The sequence below is a fragment of the Urtica dioica genome, chromosome 2 (genome assembly GCF_054948205.1).
Source record: "Urtica dioica subsp. dioica isolate 48M chromosome 2, U.dioica_male_clone48M_v1_H2, whole genome shotgun sequence".
Classification (NCBI taxonomy): Eukaryota; Viridiplantae; Streptophyta; class Magnoliopsida; order Rosales; family Urticaceae; genus Urtica; species Urtica dioica.
The window spans coordinates 35,494,029-35,520,265 of record NC_142757.1 but is presented as its reverse complement, the minus strand read 5'-3'; positions in this window follow the sequence as shown (position 1 = coordinate 35,520,265).

Sequence of the window (26,237 nt, the reverse complement as noted above, 5' to 3'; positions counted from 1 at the left end):
AATGGTGCGACATCGTTCGAGCGGCAGCGCACGAGGAAGATCTGGCGGAAGAGGAGGCCGTGCGTTACAGAATTGGAAGACTTCGACTGAAAAAGGGAAACAAAAAGAATAGATTGTAATTTTTTAAATTTATTGAACGTAAATTATTAAATTTTATGAATTTAATATTAGAATTTCTATTAAATTATTTATATAATTATTCTAATTAATATTATTCAAATTATTTATTTATTTTAACAAAAAATTTATTTAATTAATTTTTTAAATTATAATTTTTATATATTTAATAGGCTGATTCTATTAGAATCAGCATTTTAAAAAAAAAACTACAGACAATCAGATGCGACAAGTCGCATCTGATACCTTCGCGGGAAAAGTATCAGATGCGACTAGTCGCATCTGATTGTACTGGTACCCGCCAAATATTTCGCGGGGAATTACTATCAGATGCGACTAGTCGCATCTGATACTCTTCCCGCGAAAGTATCAGATGCGACTAGTCGCATCTGATACTATAATTCACGCTTTAATTTCTTATTTTGAGGGATATTTAGGTGCGACGTTTGGTGCGACTAGTCGCACCTAAAATGTCGCACCTGATAGTGATGACTTTCAGGTGCGACAAGTCGCACCTAATATCATCAGGTGCGCACTTTCAGATGCGACTTTGTCGCATCTAAAGTCGCACCTGATGATTCTTTCAGGTGCGACGCGGATGCTTTCAGGTGCGACTTTTGTCGCACCTGATGCTATTAATTGTACTAGTGTTATAGGAGAGGTCTCACCTTCTATAAGGTAGTTTCCTCTTCTATAGAATATCACATATTCATGAGCTAATTTCCCTATTTCCTTTATTGAGTCACACGTCCAACATAGGCTTCAATAAGCCTTGGATTTGTTTCCTATTTTGTTCCATGCCTTGCCTTTGACTCTCTCTTGGCCGATTACCCTAAAGCATCCTCATGCAAATTTGTTTCCTCTTTTTCTTTTGGCAAGTATCTTGATACATTTATGCACAAAATATTCTCTCTATCTCTTGGGTAGTAGGCGCCCAACATGTCCTCTAGAAGGAGCTTCTAGAAGCATCTTTATTTGTTCATGAGAACATGAAAAAGGCCCATTAAGAATTTTCAATAAAATTCTTATGAAATGAAATTAATCCACAAGGCCCAATAAGACCAGTATTGGCCGAGTGATGCATGTCATCAAATGACCTTGTCAAAAAATTTATTGACATTCATTTCATCATATGTCTCAAAAGACAAAAATACCCTTTTGACAATTTTCGTTCTTGTTTTGACTTAGCTTCCAGTTTAACTATTCCTACTCGATGTGATTCGTGACAGTGACCTCATGGACCCAAATGAACAAAGCTTGAGCTAAACACTTGGACTCAAAAGTTCACAAACCTTTTCCAAGTTTAGCTTAATCCCAACTGACTCCACTAAAGAGCTGACACTGAAAATCTCTCGGTTCAAATGAATTTGTTTTCTACTCAAGAATTCGACCTAATTATGATGAGCGGATCCACTGAATATTATCTATGTTTAGCCTTCATGAATGTCATCAGCTAGTCGGGATTTACTAAATTACCATTTTACCCTTCTAGCTGTTATTTCCTCAACTCCTTTGTCGCTTGTGAATAAGTTAGAAACAATGTATTGACGAGGAGCTAACAAGTCACATTGTTTCATCCAAAAGAGTCGGGACTCAATTTGGACACTAGCCAGTTCATTTATTCACACTCCAAGGAACAAAGCATGAGGTGACATACATTGCATTTCAGCAATCTTGTACATGAATTCCATATCTATGAGAACTTCACAATGTTACTCATGACATACTCACAACTTAGTACTTCACCAATAGGCCCTGTTCAGAATCACATAGTGAGTCCGAACTCTGACTTTCTCATTTAAGGATTAAGGTAAGCATGATGCAATTTATACATAGTGACTTCGAGACATAAGAGGTTAAATGGTTTGTTCTTATCTTGTCTCTAGAAGTGCACTGGTCAATTCAGTACCTTCGGAAGATACCTAGAAGAACTATAGAGTCTCCAACTCTCAATGCGTCATAACCAGACATCATAGATTCTTCTAACAATCATACTGAGGTCAATAGTCCTTTGACCCTTAGATTGCGAATATATCATTTTAAGCAATCTACGAAGAGTTTGTTCATGCAAATCTACATTTGTCTCTTCGTAAGTTCTTAAGTTTGTTTATGGACTAAAGACTAATGTTTTATCATAAAGCTTCAGACAAGGAAGATTGAATGAACATTTCAACTTTTTATTAATGAATAAGCAATTACAAGCAAGAGTCTTCATGAGACTTTATTACATCAAATGTAGAATATAAAGATTACAACTCTTCTTGTGGGCACCATTGACAACAAACTCCCACTTGACTCAAAGAAGATGTGTGTAGTCTTTCATGCCTAATCCCTCTCGATGTTGGTCGAAGACCTTGTTCGCTAGGGCCTTTGTGAATGGATCTGCTAGGTTGTCCACCGTTGAGATCTTCTTCACTTCCACGTCTCCGCGCTGCACGATCTCTCGAATCAAATGGTGTTTCCTCTCAATATGCTTAGATCACTTATGGCTTCGAGGTTCCTTCGAGTTAGCGACAACCCAACTATTATCACAATAAAGAGTCATGGGCTCGTCAACGTTTGGAACAACTTCCAAATACTTAAGGAATTTTCTAAGCCATACAGCCTCTATGGATGCTTCACAAGCAGCCACATATTCTGCTTCCATTGTGGAGTCAGCAATGCAAGATTGCTTAATACTTCTCCACACAACAGCTCCACCATTAAGGTTGAACACAGATCCTGAAGTGGATTTCCTGGAATCCTTATCCGCTTGAAAATCGGAGTCGGTACATCCCGTCATAGTCAGGTCAGTACCTGAGTATGTAAACACCAAGTTCCTAGTTCTTCGAAGATACTTAAGAACATGCTTAACAGCAATCCAGTGCTCAGGTCAAGGGTTGAATTTGAAACGGCTAACTACGCCAACAGCGAAACAGATGTCAGGTCTAGTGCAAAGCATAGCATACATAAGGCTTCCTACGGCAGAGGCGTAAGGAATTTTCCTCATGTCTTCAATCTCTTGTGCAGTCTTAGGAGACTGGTCCTTAGAGAGTGAAACTCCATGCCTAAAGGGTGTTTGACCCTTCTTGGAATCTTGCATCGAGAAACGATCCATTAGCTTATCAATATAAGATGCTTGAGAGAGCGACAGGGTCCAGTTCTTCCTATCTCGAAAGATTTGGATCCCCAGAATGTACGCGGCTTCTCCTAGAGCCTTCATATCGAATTGCTTTGCCAGCCAGACCTTAACCTTAGATAACTTACCCACGTCATTACCAATGAGTAGTATATCATCGACATATAGCATCATAAACACAACTTTGCCTTCGTGTATTACCTTGTAAACACAAGGCTCATCAATTGACTGTTCAAAGCCGAAGCTTTTCACAGTTTCATCGAATCTGATATTCCATGACCTAGATGCTTGCTTTAATCCGTAAATGGACTTAAGCAACTCACAAACCTTGGTCTCTTGACCTTCTTCCACGAAACCGTCTGGTTGAGCCATGTAAATGCGCTCGTCAAGATTGCCATTCAGAAAGGCTGTCTTGACATCCATTTGCCAGATCTCATAGTCGAGAGCTGCAGCTATGGATAGGAGTATGCGGATGGATTTAAGCATCGCGACTGGCGAGAAGGTTTCTTCATAGTCAATCCCTTCTAGTTGGGTATAACCCTTCGCCACAAGTCGTGCTTTGAACGTCTCGACGTTCCCATCAGGACCCATTTTCTTCTTGTATATCCACTTACACCCTATGGGTTTAGTCCCTTCAGGAAGGTCTACAAGTTTCCAGACTTTGTTGACATACATCGAGTGCATTTCAACTTTCATGGCGTCAAGCCAAAGGTTTGATTCAGAACAAGCCATCGCTTGGCTATAGGAAACAGGATCATCCATGTTAGAGACGGCTACAAGAGAGTCTCCATAAGACATGTACCTGTCAGGCTTTTGAATAGCCCTCCCACTACGTCTAAGTACTACTTGACGAGATTCTGATGAGTTAGGTTGTGTTTCAGTTGGGGTAAGAACAGTTCTTACAGATGAGGTAGAAGCTTCCGTTGTCAATGGTGCCCACAAGAAGACTTGTAGTCTTTATTTTGAACATTTGATGTAATAAAGTCTCATGAAGACTCTTGCTTGTAATTGCCTATTCATTCATTAATAAAGTTGAAACGTTCATTCAATCTTCCTTGTCTGAAGCTTTATGATAAAACCATAGTCTTTTAGTCCATAAACAAACTTAACAACTTACGAAGAGACAAATGTAGATTTGCATGAACAAACTCTTCGTAGTTTGCTTAAAACGATATATTCACAATCTTAGGGTCAAAGGACTATTGACCTCAGTATGATTGTTAGAAGAATCTATGATGTCTGGTTATGAGGCATTGAGAGTTAAGAACTCTATAGTTCTTCTAGGTATCTTCCGAAGGTACTGAATTGACCAGTGCACTTCTAGAGACAAGATAAGAACAAACCATTTAACTTCTTATGTCTCGAAGTCACTATGTATGAATTGCATCATGCTTACCTTAATCCTGAAATGAGACATGCCATTTCACACCTTAGTATTCTCATTTGAGAAAGTCAAAGTTCGGACTCACTATGTGATTCCGAACAAGACCTATTGGTGAAGTACTAAGTTGTGAGTCTGTCATGAGTAACTTTGTGAAGTTCTCATAGATATGGAATTCATGTACAAGATTGCTGAAATGCAATGTATGTCACCTCATGCTTTGTTCCTTGGAGTGTGAATAAATGAACTGGCCAGTGTCCAAATTGAGTCTTGACTCTTTTGGATGAAACAATGTGACTTGTTAGCTCCTCGTCAATACATTGTTTCTAACTTATTCACAAGCGACAAAGGAGTTGAGGAAATAACAGCTAGAAGGGTAAAATGGTAATTTAGTAAATCCCGACTAGCTGATGACATTCATGAAGGGTAAACATAGATAATATTCAGTGGATCCGCTCATCATAATTAGGTCGAATTCTTGAGTAGAAAATAAATTCATTTGAACCGAGAGATTTTCAGTGTCAGCTCTTTAGTGGAGTCAGTTGGCATTAAGCTAAACTTGAAAAAGGTTTGTGAACTTTTGAGTCCAAGTGTTTAGCTAAAGCTTTGTTCATTTGGGTCCATGAGGTCACTGTCACGAATCACATCGATAGGAATAGTTAAACTGGAAGCTAAGTCAAAACACGAACGAAAATAGTGAAAAGGGTATTTTTGTCTTTTGAGACAAACGATGAAATGAATGTCAATAAATTTTTGACAAGGTCATTTTATGACATGTTTCACTCGGCCATGACTTGATCATTGGGCCTTGTGAATTAATTTCATTTCATAAGAATTTTATTGAAAATTCTTATTGGGCCTTTTTCATGTTGTCATGAACAAATGGAAAAGCTTCTAGAAGCCTTTTCTAGAAGGCCTTGGGCGCCCAACATACCCAACCAAGAGAGAATATTTTGTGCATAAATGTATCAAGATACTTGCCAAAAGAAAAAGAGGAAACAAATTTGCATAAGGATGCTATATGGAATTCGGCACATTGAGAGACAAGGCAAGCCTTGAACAAAATAGGAAACAAATCAAGGCTTCTAGAAGCCCTAGCTTGGCCGAGTATCTCAAAGGGAAAAAAAGAGGAAATTGCTCATGAATATGTGATATTCTATAGAAGAGGAAACTACCTTATTGAAGGTAAGACCTCTCCTATAAATAGGAGCCTCATTTCCTCACATTTCATTCATCCAAGTTTAAGAGATTTGAGAGACTCTCTCTCTAGAACTTGGCTGAAGTCCTCTTCTCTCTCTCTCTAGTTTATTTTCGGTTTTCTCTTGTCTTGGCACCTAGGTCCTCACTCGACCTAGTCTTTAGCTCTGCGACTTTAAGACTCGTTCTTAAGTCGTAGTGTTTAAAAGTGCCCACTCACTGATTCCTTCTTTTCGAGTGATTTAGTGATAGAAACTTTCGTGGTTGCTCGAGTTGCCGAGGAAAGAAAGAGAGACGTGCTGCGACGGGAGACGAGCGTTGCAACTTTCCAAAAGCTTCTACAAGGTTCAAGCTTCAAGAAAGGTTAGTAACTTTTATAGCTCATATTAGTTTTTATTTACATGCACATGCTCTTGTCTAGGTTAGTAAAAACTAGTTTTACATAAAAAAAAAAGAAAATTTTTAAAATTCCGCCGCTTAACGAAGCGTTAAACTTTTTCTCAAACCCTAGATCGATTCCAACAAATGGTATCAGAGCTATGGTCAAAGGAATGCATGTGCATGTTTTTAAATTATGAGCTTGAAAATCGTTTTCGAAAGTTTACTAATTTTGTGACAAGTTAGAATTGTAATCTTAGATTTTTTTTTTTATTAATTTATTGCTCATGCCTTTAAATTAAAAACCATGTTGATTTTCTATGAGTTTGGGATGATGTTAAAACACATTAGAATCAGTTCTAAAATTTTTTAATTTTTTATATTGAAAAACGTGTTTTAAAGGTTTGAGATTTTTCGAGTAAATTTTGTGACTAGTTTTATTTTCTTGCTAGTTTCGTTTATTTACTTGAATCGTTTTATGCATGTTGTTATTTCTTTTATTCTATGTTATTACCCTGCTAATAAAACACAATTAAAAGGTTTAAACAACTTCATAAAACGTTCCGTTACACTCGATTCTTTTTCGCACCTAAAAGGACAAAGCTTTAATTTATTTCTTTTTCTTCGAGCTGGAATGTAAACCCGCATTAAAAGCGGCATAACTCTCTGCTCAGAAATCTAAATTTAATGATTCATGAATCAAATTAAAGCTCTGTCTGTCCTCTGTCCAATGCCACCAGTTATGGCGGTTTTACTCCGAGGTGCGCGGCTGTCTGAAACTCCAGTTTTTTAGAAATCCGGATTTTCAAACCCCACTACCATGAGTTATAGAACTCTAATGAGAAAACTTTCTTGAGCAAAAATGTTTTTCATATGATTATAAACATGATGTGTAAGATTAAAATGTTTTGATTTTTGAAAGTTTAATTGAAATTGAATTTTTACAAAACTAGTTTGAATTTTGAAAAACCGTTTTCACTTTCAAACTTGAAAATATTTTGTCATCCAAATCAAATAAGTTTTCAAAATGTTTTCAAAACTATATCTATATCACATATGTTCAAAATCTATATGCTCTTGAAATTTTGAGTGGGAGGTCTCTTTGTAGACAAAACCGAAAAATAAAAAGATGTGTAATCTCAAACTTTCAAGTGTTCGAGTGAGTTGAAGTTCACACTTCCCTCACGCACTTTCCCGAAATAGAAAATAGGAAAAGATCGAGTATGTCCCTTGTGCCTTTATGCACTAATACTGCTCTGAACATGTCGATCTAGGATTCTCTTCTAGTTGTCCGCTCTGTCGCTCTCTAACTAGGAAATTTGTTTCCGAACTTATAAGAGTCGATGAACCAACTCCAAAAACTAAGTGGGAGGGTTATACTCGTTGTTTGTAACCCGCGATCCCCAACACTAATGAAAGATGCAATAACGTGGGACTAAGAGCCGCTCTTGCGACCCTCACTTAAATGTGAGTACTCCAAGGCGTTATTGCTTCGATCATTGCTCAATGAGCTACGTCCGAGAGTGATGCAATGATGGCAAGGCCTCCCCTTGGGGGATTGTTTTTCAAAGCTGATACTTTGGACTAAGTGGTTGGTTGCACACTTAGGCTCAATCCCTAGTATCCTTCCTTAAGGCTCTGCGAAAGGATATGAGTGATCAAACCAATTTACAAGGTGGCTAGTCAAAATGATGTACTGACATCTTGGCTTAGCATTAATGATGTGTCATTTACTTATAAATGGAGATTTTTTGCGGCCTTCTCTTGAGGGAGTAAATTATCGTTTAGTTTATAACACCTTTGGATTTTATAAAAGTCTTAATAAAACTTAAATCCTAAACCAAAGACTTATCATAAACTTGTTTCAACTGTTATAGGCAATATATCTCTCAACCCTCTCTCAACAATTCTTTCCTCAAATAAACTCGAAGGCGACAATTACGTCGACTGGAAACGTAACCTCGACATAGTTCTTACTGTCGACAAGCACAAATGGGTTTCACCACCCCCTGTCCTCAAACGAATGAAGATTCGACGCAAGAGGAGAAAGACGCCCTGGCGGCCTGGCTTCGATCCGATGAGATTGCGAGGTGCTATATTTTGGCATCGATGAACAATGTGTTGCAACAACAACATCGTGATTATGAAACTGCCACCGATATGCTCTACAATCTCCATGAGATGTTTGGAGGGCAAGGACGTCAAGCTAGGCAACAAGCGGTCCGACAATTCATGAACTGTCGTATGAAGGCTGGAACTCCCGTTAGAGATCATATGATGCTGATCATTAGCTATCTAAACGAAATGGAGATTCTTGGATCTGAGATTGATGGGGAGTCTAAAATAGATATGATCTTGGAAACTCTCCCCGAAACCTTTGATACCTTCAAATTGAATTATTCCATGAACAAGCTAGAGTACACTGTTACCGAGCTCATGAAGGAACTTCAAACCGCTGAGGTACTCACTAAGAAAAAGAGGGCTCAAGGAGAAGTACATGCTACTGCCTCCACCTCTGGATCTAAGAAGAGACCTCGCAACGCCGAGAAGAAGAACCAACCTAAGGTTCAAACGAAGAAGAAGGCGCCAAAGGTTCCGAAGGTGGACAAGTCTAAAGACAAGTGCCACCACTGCAACGAGCCTGGTCACTGGCGTAGGAACTGTCCTGCCTACCTCAAAACCAAAGCAAAAGGTATTGTACTTGTTACTGAAGCCTGTTTAGTAGCTGATAATGTATCATCGTGGATTATTGACTCCGCTGCTACTAACCACATTTGCTGCTCCTTGACTGGTTTTAGGAAAAGCAAAAGCTTAGAGGATGGCGACTTCTGCTTCAAGTGGGGTGATGAGAGCGTGCTGTCTGCGAAGGCTGTGGGATCCGTGACACTATCTTTTGAAGATCGAACTTTAAATTTGAATAATGTGTATTATGTTCCTTCCTTTGGGAAAAACCTAGTATCTGTTGCTCAACTTTTCGAGCAAGATTATTATTTAAAGTTTATAAAGAATGGAATTCGTATTTCTTTTTCTAATTCTTTTGTCACTGATGCATGTATGAAGAATGGTCTTTTTTACATCTATCCCACTCAACCTTCTCTCTTAGACACCGAAATAGATAACGATCTAATTAGGGAGCCAAAGAGGATCAAACTTTCTGAATCCTCCGATCTAACAAAATCAACATACCTCTGGCACTTAAGACTTGGTCATATCAGTCTAGATAGGATTAAGAGACTTGTGAGGGATGGTCCACTCCAAACCTCTGCAATAGGTTCACTACCTACTTGTGAATCCTGCATAGAAGGAAAAATGACTAAGCGACCTTTCTCCGATAAGGGTCGAAGAGCCACTGAGTTGCTGGAACTAATACATTCTGATGTATGTGGTCCGCTCAACCAACAGGCACGTGGAGGATACGAATACTTCGTTACCTTCACTGATGACTACTCAAGATATGGGTTTGTCTATTTGCTTAAACACAAATCCGAGACCTTTAACGTATTTAAGGTCTTTAGGGCTTTAGTGGAAAAGCAAACTGGCAAAGTGATCAAAACCCTTCGATCTGATCGAGGTGGTGAGTATATGTCTGGAGAGTTCGATGACTTTCTTAAAGAAGAAGGTATCGCTTCTCAGCTTACCGCGCCTGGCACACCTCAACAAAACGGAGTGTCGGAGAGAAGAAACCGAACTCTTATGGAGATGGTTAGATCAATGATGAGTTACTCATCACTCCCGCTTTCCTTTTGGGGATATGCCCTCGAAACAGCCGCCTACATTCTGAACCAAGTTCCGTCCAAGACGGTTCCTGGTACTCCTTATGAACGATGGACTGGCCGTAAAGTGAATCTTGGCCGCATCCGAATTTGGGGTTGCCCTGCACACGTGCTGAGGCAAAAGACTAGCAAGTTGGCTAGTAGGTCAGAATTGTGCCTGTTTGTAGGATATCCGAAGGCAACCAAAGGTTTTACTTTCTATAGTCCCGAGGACGATAAGACTTTCGTTAGCACGAATGCTCGTTTCCTTGAGGAGGACTTTATGAACAATGCGAAACCTAGAAGCAAAATTGTGCTTGAAGAAAAGTTGGGTGAGGAAGCTTCTACCTCATCTGTAAGAACTGTTCTTACCCCAACTGAAACACAACCTAACTCATCTGAATCTCGTCAAGTAGTACTTAGACGTAGTGGGAGGGCTACTCAAAAGCCTGACAGGTACATGTCTTATGGAGACTCTCTTGTAGCCGTCTCCGACATGGATGACCCTATTTCCCATAGCCAAGCGATGGCTTGTTCTGAATCAAACCTTTGGCTTGACGCCATGAAAGTTGAAATGCACTCGATGTATGTCAACAAAGTCTGGAAACTTGTAGACCTTCCTGAAGGGATTAAACCCGTAGGGTGTAAGTGGATATACAAGAAGAAAAGGGGTCCTGATGGGAACGTCGAGACGTTCAAAGCACGACTTGTGGCAAAGGGTTATACCCAACAAGAAGGGATTGACTATGAAGAAACCTTCTCGCCAGTCGCGATGCTTAAATCCATCTGCATACTCCTATCCATAGCTGCAGCTCTCGACAATGAGATTTGGCAAATGGATGTCAAGACAGCCTTTCTGAATGGCAATCTTGACGAGCGCATTTACATGGCTCAACCAGACGGTTTCGTGGATAAAGGTCAAGAGACCAAGGTTTGTGAGTTGCTTAAATCCATTTATGGACTAAAGCAAGCATCTAGGTCATGGAATATTAGATTCGATGAAACTGTAAAGAGCTTCGGCTTTGAACAGTCAATAGATGAGCCTTGTGTTTACAAGTTAATACACGAAGGCAAAGTTGTGTTTCTGGTACTATATGTCGATGATATACTACTCATTGGTAATGACGTGGGTAAGTTATCTGAGGTTAAGGTCTGGCTGGCAAAGCAATTCGATATGAAGGATCTAGGAGAAGCTGCATACATTCTGGGAATCCAAATCTTTCGAGATAGGAAAAACCGGACCCTGTCGCTCTGTCAAGCATCTTATATTGATAAGGTGATGGATCGCTTCTCGATGCAAGACTGCAAGAGGGGTCAAACACCCTTTAGGCATGGAGTTTCACTCTCTAAGGACCAGTCTCCCAAGACTGCACAAGAGATTGAAGACATGAGGAAAATTCCTTACGCCTCTGCCGTAGGAAGCCTCATGTATGCTATGCTTTGCACCCGACCTGATATATGTTTCGCCGTTGGCGTAGTTAGTCGTTTCCAATCCAACCCTGGACCTGAGCACTGGATTGCTGTTAAGCATGTTCTTAAGTATCTTCGAAGAACTAGGAACTTGATGCTTACATACTCAGGTACTGACCTGACTATGACGGGATATACCGACTCCGATTTTCAAGCGGATAAGGATTCCAGGAAATCCACTTCGGGATCTGTGTTCATCCTTAATGGTGGAGCTGTCGTGTGGAGGAGTATTAAGCAATCTTGCATTGCTGACTCCACAATGGAGGCAGAATATGTGGCTGCTTGTGAAGCATCCAAAGAGGCTGTATGGCTTAAGAAATTCCTTAAGTATTTGGAAGTTGTTCCAAACGTCGACGAACCCATGACCCTTTATTGTGATAATAGTGGGGCTGTCGCTAACTCAAAGGAACCTAGAAGCCATAAGCGCTCTAAGCATATTGAGAGGAAGTACCATTTGATTCGAGAGATCGTGCAGCGCGGAGACGTGGAAGTGAAGAAGATCTCAACGGTGGACAACCTCGCAGATCCATTCACCAAGGCCCTAGCGAACAAGGTCTTCGACCAACATCGTGAGGGATTAGGCATGAAGGACTACACACACCTTCTTTGAGTCAAGTGGGAGTTTGTTGTCAATGGTGCCCACAAGAAGAGTTGTAGTCTTTATTTTGAACATTTGATGTAATAAAGTCTCATGAAGACTCTTGCTTGTAATTGCCTATTCATTCATTAATAAAGTTGAAACGTTCATTCAATCTTCCTTGTCTGAAGCTTTATGATAAAACCATAGTCTTTTAGTCCATAAACAAACTTAACAACTTACGAAGAGACAAATGTAGATTTGCATGAACAAACTCTTCGTAGTTTGCTTAAAACGATATATTCACAATCTTAGGGTCAAAGGACTATTGACCTCAGTATAATTGTTAGAAGAATCTATGATGTCTGGTTATGAGGCATTGAGAGTTAGGAACTCTATAGTTCTTCTAGGTATCTTCCGAAGGTACTGAATTGACCAGTGCACTTCTAGAGACAAGATAAGAACAAACCATTTAACCTCTTATGTCTCGAAGTCACTATGTATGAATTGCATCATGCTTACCTTAATCCTGAAATGAGACATGCCATTTCACACCTTAGTATTCTCATTTGAGAAAGTCAAAGTTCGGACTCACTATGTGATTCCGAACAAGACCTATTGGTGAAGTACTAAGTTGTGAGTCTGTCATGAGTAACTTTGTGAAGTTCTCATAGATATGGAATTCATGTACAAGATTGCTGAAATGCAATGTATGTCACCTCATGCTTTGTTCCTTGGAGTGTGAATAAATGAACTGGCCAGTGTCCAAATTGAGTCTTGACTCTTTTGGATGAAACAATGTGACTTGTTAGCTCCTCGTCAATGTCACTTGACTCAAAGAAGATGTATGTAGTCTTTCATGCCTAATCCCTCACGATGTTGGTCGAAGACCTTGTTCGCTAGGGCCTTGGTGAATGGATCTGCGAGGTTGTCCACCGTTGAGATCTTCTTCACTTCCACATCTCCGCGATGCACGATCTCTCGAATCAAATGGTATTTCCTCTCAATATGCTTAGAGCGCTTATGGCTTCTAGGTTCCTTTGAGTTAGCGACAGCCCCACTATTATCACAATAAAGCCCCACTTCCAAATACTTAAGGAATTTTCTAAGCCATACAGCCTCTTTGGATGATATCACAAGCAGCCACATATTCTGCTTCCATTGTGGGGTCAGCAATGCAAGATTGCTTAATACTTCTCCACACAACAGCTCCACCATTAAGGATGAACACAGATCCCAAAGTGGATTTCCTGGAATCCTTATCCGCTTGAAAATCGGAGTCGGTATATCCCGTCATAGTCAGGTCAGTACCTGAGTATGTAAGCATCAAGTTCCTAGGTCTTCGAAGATACTTAAGAACATGCTTAACAGCAATCCAGTGCTCGGGTCCAGGGTTCGATTGGAAACGGCTAACTACGCCAACGGCGAAACATATATTAAGTCTAGTGCAAAGCATAGCATACATGAGGCTTCCTACAGCAGAGGCGTAAGGAATCTTCCTCATGTCTTCAATCTCTTGTGCAGTCTTGGGAGACTGGTCCTTAGAGAGTGAAACTCCATGCCTAAAGGGTGTTTGGCCCTTCTTGGAGTCTTGCATCGAGAAGCGATCCATTATCTTATCAATATAAGATGCTTGAGAGAGCGAAAGGGTCCGGTTTTTCTTATCTCGAAAGATTTGGATCCCCAGAATGTACGCGGCTTCTCCTAGATCCTTCATATCGAATTGCTTTGTCAGCCAGACCTTAACCTCAGATAACTTACCCACGTCATTACCAATGAGTAGTATATCATCGACATATAGTACCAGAAACACAACTTTACCCTCGTGTATTAACTTGTAAACACAAGGCTCATCCATTGACTGTTCAAAGCCAAAGCTCTTTACAGATTCATGGAATCTAATATTCCATGACCTAGATGCTTGCTTTAATCCATAAATGGACTTAAGCAACTCACAAACCTTGGTATCTTGACCTTCTTCCACGAAACCGTCTGGTTGAGCCATGTAAATGCGCTCGTCAAGATTGCCATTCAGAAAGGCTGTCTTGACATCCATTTGCCAGATCTCATAGTCGAGAGCTGCAGCTATGGATAGGAGTATGCGGATGGATTTAAGCATCGTGACTGGCGAGAAGGTTTCTTCATACTCAATCCCTTCTTGTTGGGTATAACCCTTCGCCACAAATCGTGCTTTGAACGTCTCGACGTTCCCATCAGGACCCCTTTTCGTCTTGTATATCCACTTACACCCTACGGGTTTAATCCCTTCAGGAAGGTCTATAAGTTTTCAGACTTTGTTGACATACATCGAGTGCATTTCAACTTTCATGCCGTCAAGCCAAAGGTTTGATTCAGAACAAGCCATCGCTTGGCTATAGGAAACAGGATCATCCATGTCAGAGACGGCTACAAGAGAGTCTCCATAAGACATGTACCTGTCAGGCTTTTGAGTAGCCCTCCCACTACGTCTAAGTACTACTGGACGAGATTCTGATGAGTTAGGTTGTGTTTCAGTTAGGGTAAGAACAGTTCTTACAGATAAGGTAGAAGCTTCCTCACCCAACTTTTCTTCAAGCACAATTTTGCTTCTAGGTTTTGCATCTTTCACAAAGTCCTCCTCAAGGAAACGAGCATTCGTGCTAACGAAAGTCTTATCGTCCTCGGGACTATAGAAAGTAAAACCTTTGGTTTCCTTTGGATATCCCACAAACAGGCACAATTCTGACCTACTAGCCAACTTGCTAGTCTTTTGCCTCAACACGTTTGCAGGGCAGCCCCAAATTCGGATGCGGCCAAGATTCACTTTGCGGCCAGTCCATCGTTCATAAGGAGTACCAGGAACCGTTTTGGATGGAACTTGGTTCAGAATATAGGCGGCTGTTTCAAGGGCATATCCCCAAAAGGAAAGCGGGAGTGATGAGTAACTCATCATTGATCTAACCATCTCCATAAGAGTTCGGTTTCTTCTCTCTAACACTCCGTTTTGTTGACGTGTGCCAGGTGCGGTAAGCTGAGAAGCGATACCTTCTTCTTTAAGAAAGTCATCGAACTCTCCAGACATATACTCACCACCTCGATCAGATCGAAGGGTTTTGATCACTTTGCCAGTTTGCTTTTCCAGTTAGCCCTAAAGACCTTAAATACGTTAAAGGTCTCGGAGTTGTGTTTGAGCAAATAGACAAACCCATATCGTGAGTAATCATCGGTGAAGGTAACGAAGTATTCGTATCCTCCACGTGCCTGTTGGTTGAGCGGACCACATACATCAGAATGTACTAGTTCCAGCAACTCAGTGGCTCTTCGACCCTTATCAGAGAAAGGTCGCTTAGTCATTTTTCCTTCTACGCAGGATTAACAAGTAGGTAGTGAACCTATTGTAGAGGCTTGGAGTGGACCGTCCCTCACAAGTCTCTTAATCCTATCTAGACTGATATGACCAAGTCTTAAGTGCCATAGGTATGTTGATTTTGTTAGATCGGAGGATTCAGAAAGTTTGATCCTCTTTGGCTCCCTAATTAGATCGTTATCTATTTCGGTGTCTAAAAGAGAAGGTTGAGTGGGATAGATGTAAAAAGGAGCATTCTTCATACATGCATCAGTGACAAAAGAATTATCAGGAAACGAAATACGAATTCCATTCTTAATGAACTTTAAACAATAATCTTGCTCACGAAGACGAGCAACGGATATTAAGTTCTTCCCAAAGGTAGGAACAAAATAAACATTATTCAAGTTTAAAGTGCGGTCTTCAAAAGACAGCGTCACGGATCCCACAGCCTTCGCGGACACCAGGCTCCCATCACCCCATTTGAAACAGAACTCGCCTTCCTCTGAGCTTTTGGTTTTCTTGAAACCATTCAAGGAACAATAAATATGGTTAATAGCAGCGGAATCAAGAATCCACGTTGATACATTATCAGCTACTAAGCATGCTTCGGTAACTAGTACAATACTATGTTCCTTTGCTTTGAGATAGGCAGGACAGTTCTTTTTATCGGCCTTGTAAGGTCCCTTCTCAGTTCTAGAGGCGGAGGCTTTGTGCTCAGTAGCATGTGCCTCTCCTTGATTCCTCTTTCTCTTAGTGAGACCTACAGCAGTGTGAAGTTCCTCCATAAGCTTGGTAACAGTGTACTCTAGCTTGTTAATGGAGTAGTTCATCTTGGAGGTATCAAGAGATGCGGGGAGAGTTTCTAAGATCACATCTATGACATTCTTCCCATCAATCTCAGATCCTAGGATTTCCATTTTACTCAGATGACTAATGATCAGTATCATAAAGTCTCCAACAGGAGTCCTAGACTTCATGTGACAGTTCATAAACTGTCGGACTGCTTTTTGCCTTGTTTGACGCCTTTGCCCTCCAAACATCTCATGGAGATTGGTGAGCATGTCGGCGGCAGTCTCGATGTCACGATGTTGTTGTTGGAACACATTGTTCATTGATGCTAAGATATAGCACCTCACAATCTCATCGGAGCAGAGCCAGGCCGCCAAGGCGTCTTTGTCCTCTTGAGTTGAATCATTATTCGTCAGAGGAGGACACGGGGTGGTGAGTACCCATTTGTGCTTGGTAAGGATTATGTCGAGGTTACTTTTCGAATTAACGTAGTTCTCGTTTTCGAGTTTGATCGAGGAAAGAAAGATTGAGAGATGGTTGAGAGACATATTGCCTATATAAGTTGAAACAAATTTATGATTAGTCTTTGGTTTAGGATTTAAGTTTTATTAAGACTTTTATAAAATCCAAAGGTGTTATAAACCAAACGATAATTTACTCCCTCAAGACAAGGCCGCAAAAAATCTCCTTTTATAAGTAAATGACACATCATTAATGCTAAGCCAAGATGTCAATACATCTATTTTGACTAGCCACCTTTTAAATTGGTTTGATCACTCACATCCTTTAGCAGAACCTCAAGGGAGGATTACTAGGGATTGAGCCTAAGTGTGCAACCAACCACTTAGTCCAAAAGGTCAACTTTGAAAAACAATCCCCCAAGGGGAGGCCTTGCCATCATCGTCTCACTCTCGGACGTAGCTCATTGAGCAATGATCGAAGCAATAACGCCTTGGAGTACTCCCATTTAAGTGAGGGTCGGAAGAGCGGCTCTTAGTCCCACGTTAATTGCTTCTTTCATTAGTGTTGGGGATCGTGGGTTACAAACAACAAGTATAACCTTCCCACTTAGTTTTTGGAGTTGGTTCATCGACTCTTATAAGTTCGGAAACAGATTTCCTAGTTAGAGAGCGACAGAGCGGACAACTAGAAGAGAATCCTAGATTGACATGTTCAGAGCAGTATTAGTGCATAAAGGCACAAGGTACATACTCGATCTTTTCCTATTTTCTATTTCGGGAAAGTGCGTGAGGGAAGTGTGAACTTCAACTCACTCAAACACTTGAAAGTTTGAGATTACACATCTTTTTATTTTTCGGCTTGTCTACAAAGAGACCTCCCACTCAAATTTTCAAGAGCATATAGATTTTGAACATATATGATATAGATATAGTTTTGAAAACATTTTGAAAACTTATTTGATTTGGATGACAAAATATTTTTAAGTTTGAAAGTGAAAACGGTTTCTCAAAATTCAAACTAGTTTTCTAAAAATTCAATTTCAATTAAACTTTCAAAAATCAAAACATTTTAATCTTACACATCATGTTTATAATCATATGAAAAACATTTTTGCTCAAGAAAATTTTCTCATTAGAGTTCTATAACTCATGGTAGTGGGGTTTGAAAATCCGGATTTCTAAAAAAACTGGAGTTTCAGACAGCCGCGCACCTCGGAGTAAAATCGCCATATCTGGCGGCTCCGATGTTCTTTTGAGCCGAAACTGGTGGCATTGGACAGAGTACAGATAGAGCTTTAATTTGAATTAAGAATCATTAAATTTTGATTTTTGAACAGAGAGTTATGCCACTTTTAATGCGGGTTTACTCCAGCTCAAAGAAAAAGAAATAATTAAAGCTTGGTCCTTTTTAGGTGCGAAAAAGAATCGAGTGTAACGGAACGTTTTATGAAGGTTGTTAAAGCTTTTATTTGTGTTTTAATAGCAAGGTAAAAACAAGGCAAAAAAGAAATAACAACAAGCATAAAACGATTCAAGTAAAAATAAGAAACTAGCAAGATAACAAAACTCGAAATTTCTCAAACCTTTAAAACACGTTTTTCAATATAAAAAATTATAAACTTTTAGAACTGATTCTAATGTGTTTTAAAAACATCCCAAACTCATAGAAAATCAACATGCTTTTGAATTTAAAGACAAGAGCAATAAATTAAAAAAAAATCTAAGATTACAATTCTAACTTGTCACAAAATTAGTAAACTTTCGAAAACGATTTTCAAGCTCATAATTTTAAAAACATGTACATGCTAATCTTTGCCCATAGCTCTGATACCATTTGTTGGAATCGATCTAGGGTTTAAGAAAATAATTAACGCTTCGGTAAGCGGCGGAATTTTAAAAATTTTCTTTTACGAGTAAAACCAGTTTTACTAACCTAGACAAAGAGCAAGTACATGTAATTAAAAACTATTATGAGTATAGAAGTTTTCTAACCTTTCTTGAAGCTTGAACTTTGAGAAGCTTTTGGAAAGTTTGCAACGCTCGTCTCCTCTCGCAGCACGTCTCTCTTTCTTTCCTCGGCACCTCGAGCAACCACGAAAGTTTCTATCACTAAATCACTCGAAATAAAGGAATTAGTGAGTGGGCACTTTTAAACACCACGACTTAAGAACGAGTCTTGAAGTAGCAGAGCTAAACACTAGGTCAAATGAGGACCTAGGTGCCAAAACAAAAATCGAAAATAAACTAGAGAGAGAGAGAGGAGTTCGGCCAAAGTTCTAGAGAGAGAGTCTCTCAAATCTCTTAAACTTGGATGAATGAAATGTGTGGAATGAGGCTCCTATTTATAGGACAGGTCTCACCTTCTATAAGGTAGTTTCCTCTTCTATAGAATATCACATATTCATGAGCTAATTTCCCTATTTCCTTTATTGAGTCACACGGCCAACATAGGCTTCAATAAGCCGTGGATTTGTTTCCTATTTTGTTCCATGCCTTGCCTTTGACTCTCTCTTGGCCGATTACCCTAAAGCATCCTCATGCAAATTTGTTTCCTCTTTTTCTTTTGGCAAGTATCTTGATACATTTATGCACAAAATATTCTCTCTATCTCTTGGGTAGTAGGCGCCCAACATGTCCTCTAGAAGGAGCTTCTAGAAGCTTCTTTATTTGTTCATGAGAACATGAAAAAGGCCCATTAAGAATTTTCAATAAAATTCTTATGAAATGAAATTAATCCACAAGGCCCAATAAGACTAGTATTGGCCAAGTGATGCATGTCATGAAATGACCTTGTCAAAAAATTTATTGACATTCATTTCATCATATGTCTCAAAGGACAAAAATACCGTTTTGAGAATTTTCGTTCTTGTTTTGACTTAGCTTCCAGTTTAACTTTTCCTACTCGATGTGATTCGTGACACTGACCTCATGGACCCAAATGAACAAAGCTTGAGCTAAACACTTGGACTCAAAAGTTCACAAACCTTTTCCAAGTTTAGCTTAATGCCAACTGACTCCACTAAAGAGTTTACACTGAAAATCTCTCGGTTCAAATGAATTTATTTTCTACTCAAGAATTCAACCTAATTATGATGAGCGGATCCACTGAATATTATCTATGTTTACCCTTCATGAATGTCATCAGCTAGTCGGGATTTACTAAATTACCATTTTACCCTTCAAGTTGTTATTTCCTCAACTCCTTTGTCGCTTGTGAATAAGTTAGAAACAATGTATTGACGAGGAACTAACAAGTCACATTGTTTCATCCAAAAGAGTCAGGACTCAATTTGGACACTGGCCAGTTCATTTATTCACACTCCAAGGAACAAAGCATGAGGTGACATACATTGCATTTCAGCAATCTTGTACATGAATTCCATATCTATGAGAACTTCACAAAGTTACTCATGACATTCACACAACTTATTACTTCACCAATAGGCCCTGTTCGGAATCACATAGTGAGTCTGAACTCTGACTTTCTCAAATGAGAATACGTAAGCTGTGAAATGGCATGTCTCATTTCAGGATTAAGGTAAGCATGATGCAATTCATACATAATGACTTCGAGACATAAGAGGTTAAATGGTTTGTTCTTATCTTGTCTCTAGAAGTGCACTGGTCAATTCAGTACCTTCGGAAGATACCTAGAAGAACTATAGAGTCTCCAACTCTCAATGCCTCATAACCAGACATCATAGATTCTTCTAACAATCATACTGAGGTCAATAGTCCTTTGACCCTTAGATTGCGAATATATCGTTTTAAGCAAACTACGAAGAGTTTGTTCATGCAAATCTACATTTGTCTCTTCGTAAGTTGTTAAGTTTGTTTATGGACTAAAGACTAATGTTTTATCATAAAGCTTCAGACAAGGAAGATTGAATGAACGTTTCAACTTTTTATTAATGAATAAGCAATTACAAGCAAGAGTCTTCATGAGACTTTATTACATCAAATGTAGAATATAAAGATTACAACTCTTCTTGTGGGCACCATTGACAACAAACTCCCACTTGACTCAAAGAAGATGTGTGTAGTCTTTCATGCCTAATCCCTCTCGATGTTGGTCGAAGACCTTGTTCGCTAGGGCCTTTTTGAATGGATCTGCTAGGTTGTCCACCGTGTGGGCCCTGCTTGCCTGCGCATGTCCCCGGTGTGTCCAGGGCTAGAGCGATGAGTGCGAACGTGTTAGCCTCGCCCACGTTGAGCTACGCCTCTCATTCGCTTGGATCCTCCTCCATGTGTCGATCACACAATCGTGTTGAGAGAGACGGAAAAGCGAGAGAGAGCACTTGCAATTGTGAGAATATTATCTATAATCACAAAGGCTTCGCGACAGGGAAGCCTTGGGGGATAAATTTTCCATAAACACCCGGCGGAAACAACTAAAGTTCACCGCCCGGTGCCTCCCGAGTAATAAACTTGGGGGGCTAATGTTGTCGGTCGTTTTCGGAAAACCCAGAACGCCGAGAAGACACGCCGCTCAAAGTGGCAAGCCTTCCGTCATGGGTCGACTGGAAAGTCCTCATGCCGAACGTACTCTCGACTCCTCAAGTTGAGCCTCGCTCCTTAGGTTGAGCCTCGCTCCTCGAGTCGAGCCTCGAGTCGTTCTCCTCGAGTCGAGCCTCGAGTCGCTCCTCGAGTCGAGCCTCGAGTTGTCCTCCTCGAGTCAAGCCTCGAGTCGTCCTCCCCGAGTCGAGCCTCGAGTCATCCTCCTCGAGTCGAGCCTCGAGTTGCTCCTCAAATCGAATCACTCTCGTCAAGAAGAGACCTTCACATTTCGCATAAAAAGCATGATAACCGAAGACCACTAAGGCCCACACAAGAGTCCGGCAAGACAAGCCATGCACCGCGCGCGCAGCACGCCGCGTCGGCCAGCCATGCAGCAAGCCGCGCTCCGCGCCAGGAAGGCTGCGCGCCGCGCCGCGCGCTCCATGCGCCGCGCGCTCCATGCGCCGCGCGCTCCATGCGCCGCGCGTCCCGCGCCGCGCCCTCTGTGCCGTGCGCCGCGCGTTGTGCGCCGTACTTTGCGCGTCGTGCGTGCCGTGCGCCTCCACTTGACGGTGCGCGCGCCCCTAGTCCCACATGGATGAAAAAAGGACCTTCTAAGGCCCTCAAACACCTATAAATACCCCCTCTCATTGAGGGGAAACCCATCCCATTCATTCTCTAGGAACTTGAGACTTCTCCCTGCTTCTCTGGATGCCATTCTTGGCCTGAAGTGGATTCTCCTCGATTTCTCATTCTCGGAGATTCTGAAGCGCTTTCCGGGGACTCCCGAGTGCTGCGTCTCTTGATTGAACGATTAATCTTGAGCCCACGAGTGCTGTAACGGTTTTAGACTGAAAATCGCCTACGCGTCTAGCACCATAGATGCGTCCACCATTTCTGACAAGAAATCGCCTACGCGTCCTGCATTTCCGACTGGAAATCGCTTACGCGTTCGGAATCTCCGCCACAACAAGGAACTCTTGACTTAGAGTCTTCCACGTCTCCAAAAGAGAGAAAACACACATTCTCTCTCGGATCACTCGATCCCCGCGATCTCTGAAGTTCTGAGATGTCGCCGAGGACTCCTCCGCGCTCCGTCTCCTTCGTCGAGTATGCCTCTCCCCTAGGCTCCGCGCATCAAACTGCATTACATACGCCTTGAACTACGTTATGACCTGATCCCACACACGGGAACGTAGGCAACCGACACACAAGGCACGGTTACTCCCCCTCCTCACCCCTTCTCTCCTCCGGGAGGTGGATTGATCGGAGAAAACCTAGCTCGAGACTTTCGAGTTCACACTCTTGGCCCGGATCCGATCACTTGGTCCGGCCTTGGATCGAACTGCCCGAGGTATTCAATAGTTGTTCATTTTCGTGCGACAACATTTGTTGTGGTCTGTGATTGTGTGTGGTAAAGAGAAGGGTCGAGAGAACCAACGAGGGACAGAGACGGTCGTCAATTTATTGGAAACTTGCTCGCGCACGGATCGATCGAAATGAGTTAATCGAGGGAGTGGAAATCGTGGGAGAGAAGTCTGGTTATTTTAAAACTGGATATCGAAATATTTTTATATATTTCTTCTTTACCCTACAGACGTGACTTCTCGCGTCTCTATCTTTAGCGACAAATATATATAGACGCGAAATTTTATCAATATTTCTACCAAAGTTTAGGTATTCAGTTGAGTTATCCTACAGACGCGATATGTCGCGTCTATTACCTTTGCGGCAAAAATATAGAGACAAAAATTCCAAAGTTATTTCACCCGATTTTTACATATTCAATCGTGTCTATTTATTTATTTTTTGTTTACCGACAGACGTGACTTCTCGCGTCTCATACTCATATTTTAAGCTTGCCACAACATGTCGCATCTGTAACCAAAATGAAATTAATAAAAAGCGAGATAAACATCGCGCTAAAAATTTTAGTGAAATTTGTTATCAGAAGCGACAAATCGCCTTTGTAGTACCAAAAGTAGCGTCTATTTAGACGCGACAAGTTGCGTCTCAAACTTGTCGTGTCTGACGCTTCACTTTGTACTAGTGGCATGTTGGACGCCGATGAGGTGTAAAAAAGAGGAAATAATATTTGCTCATGAATATGTGATATTCTATAGAGAAAAGAAAACTATCTTTTGAAGGTAATCCTTCTCCTATAAATAGAGCCCTCATTTCCATGCTTTCTCATCCCAAAGTTTTAGAGATTGAGAGCTTCTCTCTCTAGACTTGGCCGCCCACTTGTCTCTCTCTCTCTAACTCTTTTCGTTTTTCTTTTGGCACCTAGATCCACATTTGACATAGCGTTTATTTTAGCTCTTCGACTCTAAGACTTGTTTTTGAGTCGTTGTGTTTAAAAGTGCCCACACACTTTTTCCTTCTTACCTCGAGTGATTTATGTGATAGAAACTGTTGTCAATGGTGCCCACAAGAAGAGTAGTAGTGTCTATTTATGTACATTTGATGTCATATAGTCTTACGAAGACTCTTGCTTGTAATTGCTTATTCATTAATAAAAAGTTGAAACGTTCATTCGATCTTCCTTGTCTGAAGCTTTATGATAAAACCCTGGTCTTTTAGTACATAGACAAACCTAACAACTTACGAAGAGACAAATGTAGATTTGCATGAACAAACTCTTCGTAGTTTGCTTAAAACGATATATTCGCAATCTTAGGGTCAAAGGACTATTGACCTCAGTATGATTGTTAGAAGAATCTATGATGTCTGGTTATGAGGCATTGAGAGTTGGAGACTCTATAGTTCTTCTAGGTATCTTCCGAAGGTACTGAATTGACCAATGCACTTCTAGAGACAATATAAGAACAAACCATTTAACCTCTTATGTCTCGAAGTCACTATGTATGAATTGCATCATGCTTACCTTAATCCTGAAATGAGACATGCCATTTCACACCTTAGTATTCTCATTTGAGAAAGTCAGAGTTCGGACTCACTATGTCATTCCGAACAGGACCTATTGGTGAAATACTAAGTTGTGAGTATGTCATGAGTAACTTTGTGAAGTTCTCATAGATATGGAATTCATGTACAAGATTGCTGAAATGCAATGTATGTCACCTCATGCTTTGTTCCTTGGAGTGTGAATAAATGAACTGGCCAGTGTCCAAATTGAGTCCTGACTCTTTTGGATGAAACAATGTGACTTGTTAGCTCCTCGTCAATACATTGTTTCTAACTTATTCACAAGCGACAAAGGAGTTGAGGAAATAACAGCTAGAAGGGTAAAATGGTAATTTAGTAAATCCCGACTAGCTGATGACATTCATGAAGGGTAAACATAGATAATATTCAGTGGATCCGCTCATCATAATTAGGTCGAATTCTTGAGTAGAAAATAAATTCATTTGAACCGAGAGATTTTCAGTGTCATCTCTTTAGTGGAGTCAGTTGACATTAAGCTAAACTTGGAAAAGGTTTGTGAACTTTTGAGTCCAAGTGTTTAGCTCAAGCTTTGTTCATTTGGGTCTATGAGGTCACTGTCACGAATCACATCGATAGGAATAGTTAAACTGGAAGCTAAGTCAAAACAAGAACGAAAATTGTCGAAAGGGTATTTTTGTCTTTTGAGACATAAAGATGAAATGGATGTCAATAAATTTTGACAAGTTCATTTGATGACTTAATAATACTCGGCCATGACTTGATCATTGGGCCTTGTGAATTAATTTCATTTCATAAGAATTTTATTGAAAATTCTTAATGGGCCTTTCACATGTTGTCATGAACAAATGAAGAAGCTTCTAGAAGCTCCTTCTAGATGTGAAATGGGCGCCCAAATACCCAAGTGAAAGAGAAATTATTTTGTGCATAAATGTATCAAGATACTTGCCAAAAGAAAAAGAGGAAACAAATTTCCTTTATGAGGAAAGCATAAGTTCGGCCAACACAAGGGAAAGAGAGAGACAAACTATATGAGGAAACAAATCCAAGGCTTATTGAAGCACATGTTGGACGTGCAAAGCAAGGGAAAAAGAGGAAATAAGATTTCCTCATAAAGGCTTGGAAAATAAGAGGAAACTACTTCTTTCCAAGGCCAACACTTCTCCTATAAATAGGACCCTCATTCCTCTCATTCTATTCATTCAACATAAGTTAGAGATTGAGAGACTCTCTCTCTAGACATTGTTGGCCGAAAATCCTCTCTCTCTCTCTCTAGTTTATTTTCGATTTTTTCTTGTCTTGGCACCTAGGTCCTCACTCGACGTAGTGTTTAGCTCTGCGACTTCAAGACTCGTTCTTAAGTCTTAGTGTTTAAAAGTGCCCACTCACTGATTCCTTCTTTTCGAGTGATTTAGTGATAGAAACTTTCGTGGTTGCTCGAGGTGCCGAGGAAAGAAAGAGAGACGTGCTGCGAGGGGAGACGAGTGTTGCAACTTTCCAAAAGCTTCTACAAGGTTCAAGCTTCAAGAAAGGTTAGTGAACTTCATAACTCATATTGGTTTTTAATTACATGTACTTGCACTTGTCTAGGTTAGTAAAAACTGTTTTACTTGTAAAAGAAAATTTTTAAAATTCCGCCGCTTAACGAAGCGTTAATTATTTTCTCAAACCTTAGATCGATTCCAACAAATGGTATCAGAGCTATGGTCAAAGATATGCATGTACATGTTTTTAAAATTATGAGCTTGAAAATCGTTTTCGAAAGTTTACTAATTATGTGACAAGTTAGAATTGTAATCTTAGATTTTTTTTAATTTAATGCTCTTGTCTTTAAATTAAAAATCATGTTGATTTTCTATGAGTTTGGGATGTTTTTAAAACACATTAGAATCAGTTCTAAAAGTTTTTAATTTTTTATATTGAAAAACGTGTTTTAAAGGTTTGAGAAATTTCGAGTAAAATTTTGTGACTAGTTTTGATATCTTGCTAGTTTCGTTTATTTACTTGAATCGCTTTATGCATGTTGTTATTTCTTTTATTCTATGTTATTACCCTGCTAATAAAACACAAATAAAAGCTTTAAACAACATCTTAAAACGTTCCGTTACACTTGATTCTTTTTCGCACCTAAGTAGGACCAAGCTTTAATTTATTTCTTTTTCTTCGAGCTGGAATAAACCCGCATTAAAAGTGGCATAACTCTCTGCTCAGAAATTGAAATTTGATGATTCTTGAATCAAATTAAAGCTCTGTCTGTCCTCTGTC